This window comes from Thalassophryne amazonica, chromosome 5 (genome assembly GCF_902500255.1).
Source record: "Thalassophryne amazonica chromosome 5, fThaAma1.1, whole genome shotgun sequence".
Lineage (NCBI taxonomy): Eukaryota > Metazoa > Chordata > Actinopteri > Batrachoidiformes > Batrachoididae > Thalassophryne > Thalassophryne amazonica.
The window spans coordinates 65,259,784-65,273,072 of NC_047107.1; the positions used below are offsets into that span (position 1 = coordinate 65,259,784).

The 13,289-nt window shown below is 41.1% G+C and overlaps 1 protein-coding gene and 1 long non-coding RNA gene across 5 annotated transcripts in view; one reads left to right on the top strand and one right to left on the bottom strand.

Annotated features, from left to right (window-relative positions):
- The window catches only part of frmd3 (FERM domain containing 3), a 246,935-nt gene that overhangs the window by 222,685 nt on the left and 10,961 nt on the right, over positions 1 to 13,289 (top strand). The window lies entirely within an intron of this gene.
- The window catches only part of LOC117510661, a 27,937-nt gene continuing 14,648 nt past the window's right edge, over positions 1 to 13,289 (bottom strand). The window contains exon 3 of the long non-coding RNA XR_004560784.1: positions 1 to 18. This is a non-coding gene — a long non-coding RNA (uncharacterized LOC117510661). The remainder of the gene's footprint in view (positions 19 to 13,289) is intronic.

Sequence of the window (13,289 nt, forward strand, 5' to 3'; positions counted from 1 at the left end):
GAACTCAAAGATCTAAAACTTTTTCCACATACACAATATCACCATTTCCCTCAAATATTGTTCACAAACCAGTCTAAATCTGTGATAGTGAGCACTTCTCCTTTGCTGAGATAATCCATCCCACCTCACAGGTGTGCCATATCAAGATGCTGATTAGACACCATGATTAGTGCACAGGTGTGCCTTAGACTGCCCACAATAAAAGGCCACTCTGAAAGGTGCAGTTTTATCACACAGCACAATGCCACAGATGTCGCAAGATTTGAGGGAGCGTGCAATTGGCATGCTGACAGCAGGAATGTCAACCAGAGCTGTTGCTCATGTATTGAATGTTCATTTCTCTACCATAAGCCGTCTCCAAAGGTGTTTCAGAGAATTTGGCAGTACATCCAACCAGCCTCACAACCGCAGACCACGTGTAACCACACCAGCCCAGGACCTCCACATCCAGCTTGTTCACCTCCAAGATCGTCTGAGACCAGCCACTCGGACAGCTGCTGAAACAATCGGTTTGCATAACCAAAGAATTTCTGCACAAACTCTCAGAAACCGTCTCAGGGAAGCTCATCTGCATGCTCGTCGTCCTCATCGGGGTCTCGACCTGACTCCAGTTTGTCGTCGTAACCGACTTGAGTGGGCAAATGCTCACATTCGCTGGCGTTTGGCACGTTGGAGAGGTGTTCTCTTCACGGATGAATCCCGGTTCACACTGTTCAGGGCAGATGGCAGACAGCGTGTGTGGCGTCGTGTGGGTGAGCGGTTTTCTGATGTTAATGTTGTGGATCGAGTGGCCCATGGTGGTGGTGGGGTTATGGTATGGGCAGGCGTCTGTTATGGATGAAGATCACAGGTGCATTTTATTGATGGCATTTTGAATGCACAGAGATACCGTGACGAGATCCTGAGGCCCATTGTTGTGCCATACATCCAAGAACATCACCTCATGTTGCAGCAGGATAATGCACGGCCCCATGTTGCAAGGATCTGTACACAATTCTTGGAAGCTGAAAATGTCCCAGTTCTTGCATGGCCGGCATACTTACCGGACATGTCACCCATTGAGCATGTTTGGGATGCTCTGGACCGACGTATACGACAGTGTGTACCAGTTCCTGCCAATATCCAGCAACTTTGCACAGCCATTGAAGAGGAGTGGACCAACATTCCACAGGCCACAATTGACAACCTGATCAACTCTATGCGAAGGAGATGTGTTGCACTGCATGAGGCAAATGGTGGTCACACCAGATACTGACTGGTATCCCCCCCAATAAAACAAAACTGCACCTTTCAGAGTGGCCTTTTATTGTGGACAGTCTAAGGCACACCTGTGCACTAATCATGGTGTCTAATCAGCATCTTGGTATGGTACACCTGTGAGGTGGGATGGATTATCTCAGCAAAGGAGAAGTGCTCACTATCACAGATTTAGACTGGTTTGTGAACAATATTTGAGGGAAATGGTGATATTGTGTATGTGGAAAAAGTTTTAGATCTTTGAGTTCATCTCATACAAAATGGGAGCAAAACCAAAAGTGTTGCGTTTATATTTTTGTTGAGTGTATTTAATGATTGTAGGGACTATCCTGCACAATCTTGTTCTGGTGAATTTAAATACACACCTTCTAATTTTTGGTGGTGATCTAAATTGCGTTATTGACCATGTACTTCATAGATCTGCTTCTAGCATAAAACCCCCTTTGATATGTCCAAATCATTTTCAGACATCATGCCTCAAAACAGATACATTGATCCTTGGAGAGCTCATAATCCACAAACCAGAGAAGTTTTTCTTTCTCGCATGTTCATCACACATATTCTCGTATAGTTTTTTTTATTTTTATTTTTATTTCAAAAATTCATAATTCCAAATACCTTCCAGTTGTCATCTCAGATCATGCACCTTTGGCCCTTGGTATTGCCTTGTCCCCTTACCACATATCTTGACCTCCTTGGAGGTTAAACCCCTTGCTTCTCATTCATTCTACTTTCTGTGAGTACATTTCATGTTCTATTGATAACTTTTTAATTACTAATAAATCTGATGCCATCTTGAACATATTATTTCTCGAAATTCTGAAGGCTTATCTTGGAGGCCATATTATTTCTTATTTGTCTCACCTGTCCAGGTCCAGGAGAACTAGACAAAAACATGTAACGACAGAAATTACGACAGAAATTTTTTAACTTGACCATCGGTATGCCCAGAAACCTTCCCGAGGTTTGTAAGCATTGTCTTAATTTGCAACTTGAGTACAACTTGATCTCGATAAGGTAAGCTGAGCAGTTGTTACTACAGTCTCGTGGTAACGATTATGAATATTGTGATAAAGCTACTCGCTTACTGGCCCACCAACTCATGCATCATGCTACCACTTGCCAAGTTGTCCAAATAAAAAATCAGATACTTTGACATATGACCCAAATGAAAATCTGTTTTTAAATCATTTTATGCCACTCTTTTCACACCAGCTTTGAAAATATGCACCAAATCCTCTTCAACCCATATTCAATTGAATACACCACAAAGACAAGATATTTAATGTTCAAAGTGATAGACTTTTTTGTTTTGTGCAAATATTTGCTCATTTTGAAATGGATGCCTGCAACACATTTCAAAAAAGCTGAGACAGGGGCAACACAATACTGGGAAAGTTGATGAATCCTCAAAGAACACCTGTTTGGAACTTTCCACAGGTGAACAGGTTAATTGGAAACAGATGAGTGTCATGATTGGGTATAAAATGAGCATCCCCAAAAGGCTCAGCCATTCACAAGCAAAGATGGGGCGAGGATCACCACTTTGTGAACAACTGCATGAAAAAAAGTCCAACAGTTTAAGAACAATGTTTCTCAACATTCAATTGCAAGGAATTTAGGGATTCCATCATCTACAGTCCATAATATAATCAGAAAATTCAGAGAATCTGGAGAACTTTCTACATGTAAGCGGTAAGGCCGACAACCAACATTGAATGCCCGTGACTTTCAATCCCTCAGGCGGCACTGCATTAAAAACCTACATCGTTGTGTAAAGGATCTTACCATGTGGACTTAGGAACATTTCAGAAAACCATTGTCAGTTAACACAGTTCGTCGCTACATCTATAAGCGCAAGTTAAAACTCTACCATGCAAAACAAAAGCCATACATAAACAACATCCAGAAACGCCACCACCTTCTCAGGGTCCGAGCTCATTTGAAATGGACAGACGCAAAGTGGAAAAGTGTGCTGTGGTCTGATGAGTCCACATTTCAAATTGTTTTTGGAAGTCATGGATGTCGTGTCCTCCGAAGCTAGCATCTGTGATGGTATGGGGGTGTGTTAGTGCCCATGGCATGGACAACTTACACATCTGTGATGGCACCATCAATGCTGAAAGGTACATCCAGGTTTTGGAGCAACACATGCTGCCATCCAAGCAACGTCTTTTTTTTTTTTTTTTTTTTTTTTTATTTCATTCATTTAAAAGAAAAACAGAAAAGCAAAAAACAAAAGCACCACAATACCAGAATGAAAAGGAGCAGAAAGAAGAACAAGTCTTATGATTTCTGCCCCTTTTAACAATACAGTCTTTCAATATACAGCATCATAGTCAACATTATTTAACAGATTGCATTTCTTTAACTTGTCACATACCACTGACCCATTTCATAATTATGACCATTAATTAATAGATTACATCACTGATAGGTTACATTTAAACTTAAGACACTCCAAACATTATTAAGTTTACTTTTTCTTTTTTTTTTTACTTTCTTGCAGCCCACTGACTTACTTCATAGTTTCATACTTACTTAATACATCTAATTTAATATGTTTTTTAAATAATTTAAGCGACCTTAATTCTTTAATTTCTTTATTAAGATTGTTCCATAATTTGACACCATTTACTGCAATACTCCTTTCCTTTACTTTGGTTCTAAATCTTGGTTTTTTAAAGACTTCTATTCCTTTCAATTTATAACTACTTACTCTTTTTTCAAACATATTTTGAATGTTTGTTGGTAAAGTATTTTTATTAACTTGGTACATCATTTGTAATATTTTCAAATCGACTAAATCATGAAATTTAAGTACCCTATACTTAATAAACAATGGATTAGATGGATCTCTAAAACCACTGTTACTAATCACTTTTAAAGCTCTTTTCTGCAAAATAAATAAAGGTTGTATATAGGTTGTATATGTTGATCCCCAGATTTCTACACAGTAGGTTAAATATGGGACAATCAATGAATTGTACAATGTTAATAAACCATAACTATTTAATGAATATTTTACTTTATGCAAAACAGCAATGGCTTTCGCTATTTTTCCTTTTATGTAATTTATGTGTGACTTCCATGTAAGATCTTCATCAATCATGACTCCTAAAAATTTCATTTCTTTTACCCTTTGTATATCCATTCCATCTATTTGTAATGACACATATTTTTTTTTTCGCTCTATCATTAAACAATATGAAATTTGTCTTATTAATATTTAGTGACAATCTGTTTATATCAAACCAATGTTTAACTTTTTCCAACTCTGTATTTATCACTTGTGCTACTTCCTGTATATCTGATCCAGAGTAAAACAGCGTTGTATCATCAGCAAATAAAATGCTGCCAAGCACATTGGATACATTCACAAAATCATTGATATACAAAATAAACAGTTTGGGTCCAAGTACCGATCCTTGTGGTACTCCATAAATAATGTTACACAATTCTGATTTGGTATTATTTATCTGAACAAACTGTTTTCTATTTTCTAAGTAGCTTTTTACCCACTGATGTGCAACACCTCTTATTCCATATTGTTGTAACTTGTGGAGCAATCTTGAGTGGTCTATAACATCAAAAGCCTTTTTCAGGTCAATATTTTCTCTATTAGTTCCATAATTGCCATAGCTGTCGAATGTTTTGTTCTGAATCCTTACTGAGCATTATTTAAAATATGATGTTTCTCAATAAATTTATCCAATCTTGTTACAAAAACTTTTTCCATAATTTTAGAAAACTGTGGAAGCAATGATACTGGCCTGTAATTAGAAAAATTATGTTTGTCTCCATTTTTATATAATGGGACTACCTTAGCAATTTTCATTTCATCTGGAAAAACCCCAGTTGACAGAGACAAATTACAAATATAAGTAAATGGTTCAATAACAATTTCTATTATACTTTTTACAGTCACCATGTCTAAACCTTCATGGTCAGTTGATCTTTTGCTTACACAGTTTTTTACAATATTTCTTATTTCATCTTTTTCCACATTGTCCAGGAAAATACTATTGACCGTATTTACCAATGTACATAATTTATCTTCTATTATTGGTTTATTTCCCACCAGACTTGACCCTACATTTGAAAAATAATCATTAATAATCATCATCAGGGACGTCCCTGCTTATTTCAGCAAGACAATGCCAAACCACATTCTGCATGTGTTACAACAGCGTGCGGGTACTAGACTGGGCTGCCTGCAGTCCAGACCTGTCGCCCATTGAAAATGTGTGGTGCATTATGAAGCCCAAAATACAACAATGGAGACCCTGCACTGCTGAACAACTGAAGTCGTACATCAAGCAAGAATGGGAAAAATTCCACCTACAAAGCTTCAACAATTAATGTCCTCAGTCCCCAAATGCTTATTGAGTTTTGTTATAAGGAAAGGTGATGTAACACAGTGGTAAACATACCACTGTCCCAACTTGTTTGAAACGTGTTGCAGGCATCCATTTCAAAATAAGCAAATATTTACACAAAAACAATAAAGTTTATCAGTTTGAACATTAAATATCTTGTCTTTGTGGTGTATTCAATTGAATATAGGTTGAAGAGGATTTGGAAATCACTGTATTCTGTTTTTATTTACATTTCACACAACGTCCGAACTTCATTGGAATTGGGGTTGTACTATTTTTCCAGAGTTCTCCTCTCAGCCCCCTAAACATCCTTGGGAGGACCTCGTTGAACTTGTGCCCCATAAGAAAGCTCTTATATTGCAAATATATAATTTGTTTTTTTCAGTGGACAATCATCCAGTCAATAAAACTATCTGTAATTGGGAACAAGAATTGGGTGTGGATCTTGGTTTCTGGGATAAGGCTGTTGATATAATTTGTACATCATCATCTTGTGCAAGGCTGTACACAGGCTGCACTTATTAAAGTCCAAATTTTCCAAAATGAATCCCAGTGTTTCTGATCTGTGTGACAGATATAGCTGCTCTCCCTGTGATTTAAGGCATATGTTTTTCTTTTCCCCAAGCTTCAGTCATATTGGGTTTTGTATTTTGATGTTATATCTCATGTTCTTGGTATCAGGCTGGAGCCTTGTTTGCTGATCACTGTTCTTGGAGTTCCTGGAGTCCCCACCCTGTCCCTTACTAATGTGCAGATGGATGTAATTGCCTTTAGGTCATTGCTAGCACAACATAGAATATTATCCTGGAAAAGCTCCACGTCCCCCATCTATTTCTTTATGGTTAAAAGATCTCATTTTATTTTAACTTGGAAAAAAAAAAATCAGGTTTAGTCTTAGAGGAATGGCTGATGGGTTTCTAAAAGTGTGGCAACCATGTATTTTTTTTATCTTAGATCTTTGAAAAAATATTAGGCTTGGTTGAAATGATATTGGACCTGATTGAAATGACTATCATGGGAGTGTGCTTTTATTATTATTATTATTTATTTATTTTAATTATAATTTTGGATGGCTTATAGTTGTTATATTGGTGTTGCGTATTTGTGAAGGTTCGGGTTGTGTCAGACTTATATATTTGATTGCACTTTATGTTTTCACTTTGTAAGTGATGTGCAAGTGTTTTGTTTTTGTTTGTTTGTTTGTTTTGATGAAAGAATGATAGATAAATGTGTAAAAAAAACTCAGATTGTTTAATCTTAAGTTTTAATATATTTCAATTATGATTGTTAGAATTGTTAATAATTAGTGAATTTAATGTTTACATATTTTAAAACAGACCCACTCTCTGTTCTGAGGGTATTAAAACCATACTTTACACAGAGCACAAATCTGAGATGAGGTGAGATTTCAACAACTGAACACACTTTCACGCTCAAATGACAACTTATGGAGCCTCCTGCAAGGACTTGGGGATAAAGTGTCCTCAGGTTGTTCTTCTAGCATTGCTGTCTATTTTCAGAGCACTAATCTCAGCCACTAGAGAGGAAACAGGAAGCTGACCCAAGGTCAGTGATGACCTTGTTCTGTTGTAAGTGCTTCTCTCCTCCTTATCTACCAGAATCCACACACACAGTCTTAATGTGGCACAGACTGTCACGGATGGGCATCTTGCAAGAATCACAACCCACATCTGAATGTCATATTTTGTGCTCTTACCATCACGTAACACAACAAACGTGACAAAGGGAATGATGCAATGAGCAGTGTTACCAGATCTCAGAAAACAAGCTCAAAATAAGCAAGCTTCTAAAATTGCTCCATTTAACACCATCAGAAATGTTTGACTTAATTGTTGCTCTAAATATAATAATAATAATAATAATAATAATAATAGTAATCATAATAACAACAACAACTTACTAGCGTACTAGCTTATTGTCTAGCAGGGCACTCAGAGTGCTTCCCTCCATCAAGGTCAAACAGTCCTCTGTTTATGTTGCTGACTTTGTTTTTTCTCTCAAAGTCACCACAGCAGATCTGAAATGGATCTTCATGTTGATTTGAAGTTTTATGCCGAATGCCCTTCCTGATGCAACTCCACATTACATGGAAAACAGGCAGGGGTGGTCTTGAACAGGGAACCTTCTTCTCTGCATTGCAAATGTTTGATCCTAATTGCTCACCTTTGTTTCTGATCACTTATCTGTGATCACTGATCTTTGATTTAATCTGATCACTCATGTTTTGAGCCTCTTCTGGAGGCTGTCTGTAAGTCTTGCTTTAATCTTATAATTAGAATCAAAAGAATGAGGATTACCTCTCCAGGACCATCACCTAATCATCGTGGAGAGGTTTGTGTGCCGCTGTGAACCTGAGAGCTGTGTTGTCTGTAGCCTTCGTGCTCCTGGTAGGGTCTTCCATGGCAAATTGGTCTCAGGCGAGGGGCCAGACTAAGAATGGTTCACAATGACACCATGAAAAACGAGGAAGAGGAAACATGACCGAGCCCAGAGGAAGCCCGTGGACCCTGTCTGGGACCAGGCCCGGACGGATGGCTCATCAGCGAGTGCCTGGTGGCCAGGCTTGCAACGGATCCCAGTCGGGCACAGTCTGAAAAGGCAACGTGGACATTCCATCTCCACCCACACGGGGAACCCCTGAGATCGGGTGTGGTGTGCTACGGGTGGCAATGAAAGTTGAGGGCCTCGATGGATGTGACCAGGGCGGTACAGGCTAGCTGTGGGGGCGTGGAACATCACCTCACTGTGGGGGAAAGAGCTAAAGCTTGTGCAGGAGGTGAAGTGCTACCAGTTAGAGCTGGTGGGCCTCACCTCCATGCGCAGCCTTGGGTCTGGAACCACTCTCCTTCCCCAAGTGAAGGAGTTCAAGTAGCTCGGGGTCTTGTTCATGAGTGAGGGGACAATGGAGTGCGGAATTGGCTGGAGAATCAGTGCAGCAAGGGCGGTATTGGATTCGCTCTACCGTACTGTTGTGACGAAAAGGAGCTGAGCCAAAAGGCAAAGCTCTTGATCTACTGGTCAATCTTTGTTCCTACTCTCACCTATGGTCACGAGGCTTGGGTCATGACCGAAAGACCTAGATCACAGGTACAAGTGGCTGAAACGGGCTTCCTCAGGAGGGTGGCTGAAGTCTCCCTTAGAGATAGGGTGAGAAGCTCGGGCACCCGTGGGGAACTCAGAGTAGACCCGCTGCTCCTTCATGTTGAAAAGAGATAGCTGAGGTGGTTCGGGCATCTGGTAAGGATGCCCCCTGGGCGCCTCTCTAGGGAGGTATTCCAGGCACGTCTGGGGACTCCCTTGGAAAACCCAGGAATTAGGTGGAGAGGTTTTATCTCCACACTGGCCTGGGAACGCCTTGGGTTCCCCCAGTCAGAGGTGGTCATTGTGGTCCGGGAAAGGGAAGTCTGGGGTACCCTGCTACAGCTGCTGCCCCCGCGACCCGATCCCGGATAAGCGGTTGAAGATGAGTGAGTGAGTGAGAATTAGAATTAAGGAGCATTTGCTTATAAATAATAAGCAAATGTAGGCAAATGTGGCCAGACATGTAATGTTTAATTCAAGCAAAGTACAATTTATTTCAAAGCTGGGTCTATAATTCCCCAGTTCTGGTCGTCTGTGCCCACAGTTTAGCTTGGTTTGGGGAGGTGGGGGGGGGGGGGGGTTCTTGAATGATTGATATGTTCCAGGTGTACTGCAGCTTGAAGCCAAAAGACCTCTCATTGAGTAAAGCAGTAAAAGTAAATTACAAAAATATAATAAATGTAAGTAAGAAAGAAAGTCATTGAGAGAGGAAAATAAAATATCTTTCTCCCAGATCTGCCTGTAATGAATGGCAGATTAACTGCTCTTCTTGTCCTGGGACCACCTGGTTATATATAGATCCTGAAGCTTTGGGCCTGATCCTCCTCTAATGCCCCTCCACTCTTTGTTAATGTCACTGACGTTCACAGGACGTCCCAACATGGCTTCGTATCAGAGAGAGAGAATGTGCCTGGTGTATGTCTGTCATTGTGTGTCTTTTGAGCATGTGTCTGTTCATGCCCATTCCAGGCCCACAGTCCAGTTGGCAGTCCATTTGGTCAGGATGTATGGGTGTTGTTGCAGACAGCTGAGTCTGGGGTCTGCCGTCAAACTAAACAATGGAGGTTCTTGAGCAAAGAAACAGCAGTGATGGTGCAAGAGGCCTCATGCAGAGCAGTTTGGAGGTGAAAGTTAGTGAAGTTCTCACAAGTGTAGGTGACACTCAGAGCTGTACGAACCGAGACAAGGACGAAAGAATCAAGATGGACCTGAACCCAGAGAGATCAGAGGCCCAGGGTATTGAGGAGGACAGAAATGTTGGGCCTCTCGAAGTGTTTCACTGTATGCAGGACAGAGAGGACCTGGCATCATCAGTAGTGGTGACAGCGGCTTTGAGGTGCCAGGTGAAGATAACGACACGGCGCAGCTTGCATCTACGTATAGCCAATCACACGGCACGGGATGTTTTTATACGGCTGGTGGATCAAGGTGGACGCATTGATGGATCTGACACAGGACAACACCTAAATACTCTACAGCACAGTAAGACAAAGACCAAAAAACTGATACAGAAATACATTCAAACCCATCAGCCACAGTGTAGGTTTTGATATTTCGGTAACTAAAGAAAAGCACATTTATGATTTGTTTTATTGGATTACCCTTTTGATATTTCGGTAACTAAAGAAAAGCACATTTATGATTTGTTTTACTGGCTGGCCCTTTAAGTACATGCCTGAAAAACATGTCATGTTTCGAGGCCTTGTCCTCTTTCCACTGCTGTGTCACTTTAAACATATTTCACCTTTCAATCAGTGCTCCAGTTGACGTTTTTATGTAGAGAGCACTTAGCCCAGAATTAACCCATGTTCAGACCTCTTGAGTGAGTTTGGGTGCATAAGAATGGGTATGCATGTGTCAGTGAACATGCTTGCAGCATGCACATGCTCCAAGAAAACAAACATATTATACGGTAATTTACATAAGCCTATATTATGTTCACTTTTGTAGCCTATTTAGGTCAGGACAGCGTGGTATTGCAAGTAGGTAGTGCAGTTGCCTGCCAAATAGAAGAGCCAGAGTTCAAAGCCAACCATGCCTCATTCTCCAAGTGCATCTGGAGTTGCCTAAAAGACACCTGTTCACACACTCAATCAATCACACTCCAACCTGTCCACCATAGCCTGCACAAGGCTGGGATGGACTACAGGACAACAGGCAAGCAGCTTGCTAGAAGACAACAACTGTTATGATTATTTATTAGAAAGTGGAAGAAACAAGATGACTGTCAATCTCCCTCGGTCTGGGATTCCATGTAAGATCTCACTTTGTGGGGTAAGGATGATTCTGAGAAAGCTCAGAACTACACAGGAGGACCTGGTCACTGACCTGAAAAGAGCTGGGACCACAGTCACAAAGATTACATTAGTAACACATGATGCTGTCATGGTTTAAAATCCTGCCAGGCAGCAAGGTCCCCCTGCTCAAGCCAGCACATGTCCAGGCCCGTTTGAAGTTCACCAGTGACCATCTGGATGATCCAGAGGAGGCATGGGAGAAGGTCATGTGGTCAGATGAGACCAAAATAGAGCTTTTTGGAATGAACTCCATTTACCATGTTTAAAGGATGAGAACAACCCCAAGAAAACCATCCCAACCGTGAAGCATGGGGTGGAAACATCATACTCTGGCAGTGCTCTTCTGCAAAGGGGACAGGACAACTACATCATATTGAAAGGAGGATGGATGGGGTCATGTACGAGGTCTATTAGAAAAGTATCCGACCTTATTATTTTTTTCAAAAACCATATGGATTTGAATCACGTGTAATTACATAAGACATGCTTGAACCCTCGTGGGCATGCGAGAGTTTTTTCACGCCTGTCGGTTACGTCATTCGCCTGTGGGCAGTCTTTGAGTGAGGAGTCGCCCACCCTCTCGTCGATTTTTTTCATTGTTTAGGAATGGCTCAGACTGCTGCTTTGTTTGATCAAAATTTTTTCAAAACTGTAAATCACAACTGAGTGGACACCATTCGATAAATTCAGCAGGTTTTCGGTAAAAATTTTAACGGCTGATGAGAGATTTTGGTCTGTAACTGTCGCTTTAAGGACGGCCCACGGCGCCTGACGGCGATCTGCGCTTCGAGGCGGCAGTGTCTCGCCGTTTCAAGTTGAAAACTTCCACATTTCAGGCTCTGTTAACCCAGTAGGTTGTCAGAGAACAGAGAACTTTCAGAAGAAGTCGGCATGAGGAGTTTATTTGGACATTCCATTGTTAACGGACATTTTGTAATGAAAGAACGTGCGGGCAGAGTCGCATGTTGGGCCGGACCCGACCGCGGGGGGTCGCGACAGGAAAAACACCTCCATTGGAAACCTTAACGGGCAAGTTGGAACATGCCCAAGCTGTTAAACAATTTCTCAGTTACTCACTTGTTAAAAGCCATCAAAAGCCGCCTGAATTTTACAAATGGTTTTCAACACGGAGGTGTTTTTCCTGTCGCGATGCACACAGATTCACTGCGTCGTCACGGAAACGACTCGGCGAATTTGCGCGTCTTTCATTAAAAAATGTCCTTAAACAGTGGAATGTCCGCATAAAGTCCTCATGCCGGCCTCTTCTGAATCTTCTCTGTTCTCTCACAACGTCCTGGGTGAATTAAGCCTTAAATTAGGATGTTTTCAGGTCGAAACAGGCCGACGACGGCGCCTGGAAGCACTGCAGGACGTTCCGGTCCATGGGAAGTCCTTACAGCGACAGAAACACCCCATAATCTCTCATCAGCCGTTAAACTTTTCACCGAAAACCAGCTTAATTTCTCGAATAGTATCCACTCGGATATTCCTCACAGATCCAGAAAAAATTTTGATAAAGCAACACGCGCCGTCTGGAGCAGCGTGTGAAACAAAGGAATTCAGCCGAGAGGGCGGGACCACATCTCACTCAAGGCCTGCCCACAGAGAAATGACGTCACCGACACGCGTGAAAAAACTCACGCATGCGCACGAGGGTTCAAGCATGATTGGTGTAATCGCATGTCAATCAAATCCATATAGTTTTTTTTTTTTATAAAACTGCCGGTTAGTTTTATAAGATACCTCGTATTGTGAGATTTTGGCAGACAACCTCCTTCTGTCAGTAAGCGCATTGAAGATGGGTCATGGCTGGGTCTTCCAGCATGACAATGACCCCAAACACACAGCCAGGGCAACTAAGGAGGGGCTCCGTAAGAAGCATTTTAAGGTCCTGGAGTGGCCTGGCCAGTCTCCAGACCTGAACTCAATAGAAAATCTTTGGAGGGAGCTGAAACTCCAAACCTGAAAGATCTAGAGAAGATCTGTATGGAGGAGTGGACCAAAATCCCTGTTGCAGTGTGTAAAAACTTGGTCAGGAACTACAGGAAATGTTTGACCTCTGTAATTGCAAACAAAGGCTACTGTACCAAATATTAACATTAATGTGTTAATATTTGGTATTAACAGGTGTTCAAATACTTATTTGCAGCAGTTACATACAAATAAATTATTTAAAAATCATTCATTGTGATTTCCGGATTTTTTTTTTTTTTTTTTTTTAGATTATGTCTCTCACAGTGGACATGCACCTAAG